The sequence below is a fragment of the Molothrus ater genome, chromosome 6 (genome assembly GCF_012460135.2).
Source record: "Molothrus ater isolate BHLD 08-10-18 breed brown headed cowbird chromosome 6, BPBGC_Mater_1.1, whole genome shotgun sequence".
Taxonomy (NCBI): Eukaryota; Metazoa; Chordata; class Aves; order Passeriformes; family Icteridae; genus Molothrus; species Molothrus ater.
Genome location: NC_050483.2, coordinates 59,633,660 through 59,639,659, shown reverse-complemented (window position 1 = coordinate 59,639,659; position 6,000 = coordinate 59,633,660).

The following is a 6,000-nucleotide window of genomic DNA, read 5'->3' as shown; positions in this document are numbered from 1 at the left end:
TTGCGCCAGCAGTGTAATACTGCTACAAAGGACATCTTGCGGTCGCTACCACCCGGGGCTACCATAGCAGACGTGATTAGGCATGTCGTTAAAGAGGAGCATCTGGCCCCAATTCAGGCAGCTATCCACACTGCTATAACTAACGTAATGGCATGCTTTAAGTGTGGCCAGGCAGGGCATATCGCAGTAAACTGCCCTCAGTCAGGATACCCACCGACAGCCGTTCCCCCACGCCAGACGGGGCTTAGGGGGCCATGCTGGACATGTGGAAGGAGGGGGCATTTCTCTAGGGAGTGCAAACCCAAGGATCAGGGAAACGGGATGGGGAGGGGGCACCCGGGCCACACTCAGCCCCCTCCCACCTGGAACATGAAGTGGCCCGGTTGTGCCAATTGTCAGTGGGTCACGGAACTCCCGCACCCACTGCCCCCTTCCACTGTCAACTTCACAGCCCAGCCAACGGCCCAGACCAGTCCATCCACACCCCAGGAATACCAAGAATGGCTCCCTGGGGACAAGGCCCCTGGGTGGCCCTGGCCATGAAGGCATGGGAGCGAGACCCGTGGGTGGCCTTCGCTGTGAAGGTGGGCAGACACCCACTAATAGTGTGGGCTGTCTGCCGCCTCTATAACAACTCTGATGGCCCTGCTATCTGTATCCCTTTTCGGGTTGGTACAGGATCAGATGTCACCGTCATTCCAGATGTACACTGGCCTTCACAGTGGAAGTTGGAAGCCCCCATGGTAGGCGGGGTTGGAGGACTGTCTCACACCTGAAAAAGCACCCAGCTTATTGCGCTAACGCTTTGCATGGAGAGGGGACAAGGGAGAGCCATCACCTTCTCCCCGTATGTGATGTCCGAATGTCCACCCTTGCTAGGGAGGGATGCCCTGACCTTGCTGGAGGTTAGAATGACAAATTTATTCTAAGGGCCACTGCTACACACCCACAACTGCCCATCAAATTGAGATGGAAATCACTAGACCCAGTGTGGGTCGAGCAGTGGCCCTTGTCCAAGCCTCGAATGACTGCCCTTCTCAAATTAATTACCCAGGAGCTACAGCAAAACCACATTGAACCCTCCACAAGCCCATGGAATACTCCGATCTTCGTCATACCCAAACAATCTGGTGAAGGCTTCCATCTCCTACACGACCTACGGGAGGTGAACAAAAAAATCCAGCCAATCGGCCCTGTGCAAACTTTGTTGCCAATAAATTCCATGGTGCCAAGAGGACAACCCTGTGCAGTGCTCGACATCAAAGACTGCTTCCTTTCCATCCCCCTGCATGACGAGGACAAAGAGTGGTTTGCCTTTTCAGTCACCTTCCCGAACAGCCAGCGGCCCAACCTGCGCTTCCAGTGGCAGGTATTGCCTCAGGGAATGGTCAACTCCCCCGCCATTTGCCAAATCGCAGTGGACTGAGCACTAGCGCCAGTCTGACAGAATGATCCCACCGCGACCATTATCCAATACATGGATGACATCCTGATCGCCGCACCATCGACGAGCCAGGTAGACTGGCTAGTGTCTGCGATCTCAGAGACCTTAAAAGCAAATGGGTTTAAAATTGCCCGTGCAAAGATAAAAAGGGGACCATGCGTGAACTTTTTAGGGGTGGGATCTCAGACTCCTATATAACCCCTCCCCAAATAAAAATCCGCCGAAACATCAGGACGCTCCACAACATGCAGCAGCTGGTGGGATCCCTACAATGGCTCTGTAACATCTTCCTGATCCCTCCCGAGGTCATGGATCCCCTAAGCGACCTCCTAAAAGGGAAGAACCCATGGGAGCAAAAGGTGCTGACACCAGAGGCAGTGAGCTCGCTTGACTTTATCGAACATCAGATGTCAATGAGCACGCTCACCAGATGGGACTCGAACGCACCGGTCGATTTGTATGTCCACCTTACGAAGAAAGGGGGAGTAGGAGCGCTAGCCCAAGGACCCCCTGATAAAGCCCAACCAATACAATGGGTGGTCTTGGGAAAACCATCGCGCGGCTTTTCCCCAGGAGTTGAGTGCCTTGGTAGCCTCATTATGAAAGGCAGAAAACTCGCCCTGAGACATCTGGGCACTGAACCCACCAGAATATGTCTGCCCTTCCGCACACAGCTTTCCGCACAGTCATCAATAACGTCAGAGTACCTGGCCATAGCCTTCACTGGATTCGGGGGAGAAATTTGTTACGCAGCGAAACCCCCTTGGACGCAGTTGCTTGTGGTTGTTGACATCGACCTACCATCTAAGATGATTGACCAGCCATGAGAAGAACCCACAGTCTTCACCGACACATCTTCGTTAACCTCCACTGCAGCGGTAGTATGGCAGTCAGGAGAGCGGCGGCGTTGTATTAAAACAACAGATCCTGCGCTTTCGGTCCAGCAACTCGAAGCAGCCGCCGTGGCACTAGCATGTGGACTGTTCCCGGAGGAACACCTTAACATCGTGACAGACTCTATATTCGTGGCCAAGCTCTGTCTAGCCATGGCTGGACCCGGCGTGGCAGTGTCCACAGTGGCGACGATGCTGAAAGAAGCACTCTGTTCGTGAAAGGGCACCGTGTCTATCATCCATATCAACAGCCACAGTCCAGTTAAGGGGTTCTTTCAGATCAGCAACAACAAGGCAGACGCCGCCGCAAAAGGGCTGTGGACCCTAAGAGAAGCCCGTCAACTACACGAATCCCTACATATCGGGGCCAAAGCGCTCGCAAAGAAATGCAGAATCTCAGCCGCTGATGCAAAGCACGTCATCGCCTCATGCCCCTACTGCCAAAAATCACCACTGTGGTCCAGCAGCATCAATCCCAGGGGCCTCAAGGCAGCCAAAATATGGCAAGCAGATTTTACATTATGCCAGCTACTGAAACCCCGAGCATGGCTTGCAGTAACAGTGGACACCTACAGTGGAGTAATCGTGGCCACGCAACACCGAAGGACCGACTCCAAAGCAACTATCCAGCATTGGTTAATGGCCATGGCATGGCTTGGTATCCTGACGCAAATCAAGACAGATAATGGCTCGAGTTTCACTTCAAAATCAGTCCAAATGTTCGCATCAAGATGGGGTATAACTTTAGTCCACAGCATCCCATATAATAGCACCGGACAGGCTATTGTGGAACGGGCTAACCAAACCCTAAAAACTAAACTGGAGGTGCTGGCGAAAACAGAAGGTTTTACCAATTCCATCCTACCAAAAGACCAAGCGCGCATCCTGGCAACCGCCCTGCTGGCTTTAAATCAGTTCCCCAGGGGAGACGAAACAAAAAGTCCTGCCCAGAGGCACTGGGCCACCCGGGCACTAGAGGAAGGCCCACAAGTCATGATCAAAAATGAGTTAGGGAAATGGGAAACGGGTTGGAGGCTAGTACTCACAGGGTGAGGGTATGCAGCCATTAGGAAAAATAGTAAAATTAAATGGTGCCCGCTTAAGTCGATAAAACCGGACCTTCAGGGCAAAAACTAATGAAATTTGTAAAGCTTGGTTTTGCAGGACTGAATCCTCAGACGCCCCCGTGGCCCGTATCTTCCTAAAGGCTGCGACGAATCATCAAGCAGCCCGATGGCAGACCATACCAGGGTCGTGAAATACTCAGTGACCAAACTAAAGGAGAGGCTGGCGCAGAGAAGGACTGGGGGAAAAAGCTCAACAAAAATGTTATCAGTCACGGTTCACATAATGTTGTTTTTGAAAGTCTTGTTTTAAGTGGTATCCATCAAGTAGAGTTCGAACTCTGGCCAGGTTCTGCCTCTACTTGAATGGAATGATCACCAATCAACCCGGAGTTTTTCCTGCATCAAAAGGTTCAAAGGGCGTTTTGGAGAGAACATGAGTCCAGACATGAGCTCTCCAAATCTCTCTAGTTTTAAGGTCAAACGGGTCAGAGACTCTGGGAGGATAATTCGGTGCTGTGATGTCAACCAAAAAACTGAGGAGATCCTGCGAAGATATCCAAAATCATGGTTCAGTCAGCCCCCATGACTGATCGCCAGTGAAGTTTAAATCAGCAAATATAACATTTCAGTTTCTGACACATGCCAAGCTCAATGTGTCCTGAGATAATGCTGTGGCAGAGACTGAGTTCTTCAGGCACAAGGCAGGGCAGCCCCAGCAGCGCAGCTGGCACTGCCAGTGCAGGAGCTCCTCACCCGCATCCTGGTGGGCGTAGGCTTTTCCACCTACACCTTAAAGATGGTTGTGATGCTCCTCCTGAACACCCCTGCCACGGTGGCTCAGGAGGGATTTCCTGCTGGATATCTTGGAGCACCTGCACCGCTGCCTGGAGAAGACAGACCTTGAGCACTTAGTTGTAGGCAACAAGAGGCTTCCTGTGGAGATCAGCTTGGGGCCAGACTTTGGAGTGGTTGAACCACCAAGGCATTTCCGGCACCTAGTGCATGATCCAGATGCCCACACTGAGGCCATCCATGTTTACTCTGGTCTGCGACATGGGTTCAAAAACAACTCCTGTTCTGCAGCCCTTGAAAGAGATGCTGAGGCACAGGGCTGTCTGATGGCAGCTGAGATGCCTGACTATAGTGTACATATGAACTGTATATAAATTACCTGTATCTATCTTTAACCAGCTTCATTATATATATAAAGTTTTTTTATGTAGATATAAAATATGTATACCTGTAAATATTTCTGTAATATAGATATAGTTTTGCAATATTAGGCAGAAATCATATATAGAGATTGGATGAGGTTGTGTGGCAGCAGCATGGCGAGGACCTGGAGCAGGGCAGCCATGAGCCAATTGACCCTGGCTGGAGAGCTCAGCTCGCAGCTGCCTTGGGGCAGTCCCTTCTGGGCTGCTGCTGAACTGCTGCTCCTGCCTTTGGGGCTGTGGTTCAGGCACAGGGGAGCAGCCATGAAGCAGACAGCAGCAGCACACACAGAGCTGTAGCAGAGGCAAGAAGGCACAAGATGGGAATCGAGCGGAGAAGGCTTCACTTAAAGGAGTGATTCAAAGATATAAAGGAAATATTGAGGACAATGAAAGTCATGCAGAAGCAAATGGCTAGTGAAGTTTAAATCAGCAAATATAACATTTCAGTTTCTGACACATGCCAAGCTCAATGTGTCCTGAGACAACGCTGTGGCAGAGACTGAGTTCTTCAGGCACATGGCAGGGCAGCCCCAGCAGCGCAGCTGGCACTGCCAGTGCAGGAGCTCCTCACCCGCATCCTGGTGGGCGTAGGCTTTTCCACCTACACCTTAAAGATGGTTGTGATGCTCCTCCTGAACACCCCTGCCACGGTGGCTCAGGAGGGATTTCCTGGATATCTTGGAGCACCTGCACCACTGCCTGGAGAAGACAGACCTTGAGCACTTAGTTGTAGACAACAAGAGGCTTCCTGTGGAGATTGGCTTGTGGGCAGGCTTTGGAGTGGTTGAACCACCAAGGCATTTCCGGCACCTGGTGCATGATCCAGGTGCCCACACTGAGGCCATCCAAGATTACACTGGGCTGTGACATGGGTTCAATCAGCTCCTGTTCTGCAGCCCTTGAAAGAGATGCTGAGGCACAGGGCTGTCTGATGGCTGCTGTGCTGCTTGACTATAGTGTACATATGAACTGTATATAAATTACCTCTATCTATACTTGTCTTTAGCCAGTTTCATTATACATGTAAAGTTTTTATATAAACATATAAAATGTATATATGTAAAATTTGTGTTATATATATAGTTTTGCAATATTAGGCAGAAATCATATATAAAGATTGGATGAGGTTGTGTGGCAGCAGCATGGCAAGGACCTAGAGCAGGGCACCCATGAGCCAATTGACCCTGGCTGGAGAGCTCAGCTCGCAGCTGCCTTGGGGCAGTCCCTTCTGGGCTGCTGCTGAACTGCTGCTCCTGCCTTTGGGGCTGTGGTTCAGGCGCAGGGGAGCAGCCATGAGCCAGAGAGCAGCAGCATGCAGAGCTGGAAAAGAAGTTTTGAGGTGCAGGATGGGAATCGAGCGGAGAAGGCTTCGGGAAGGA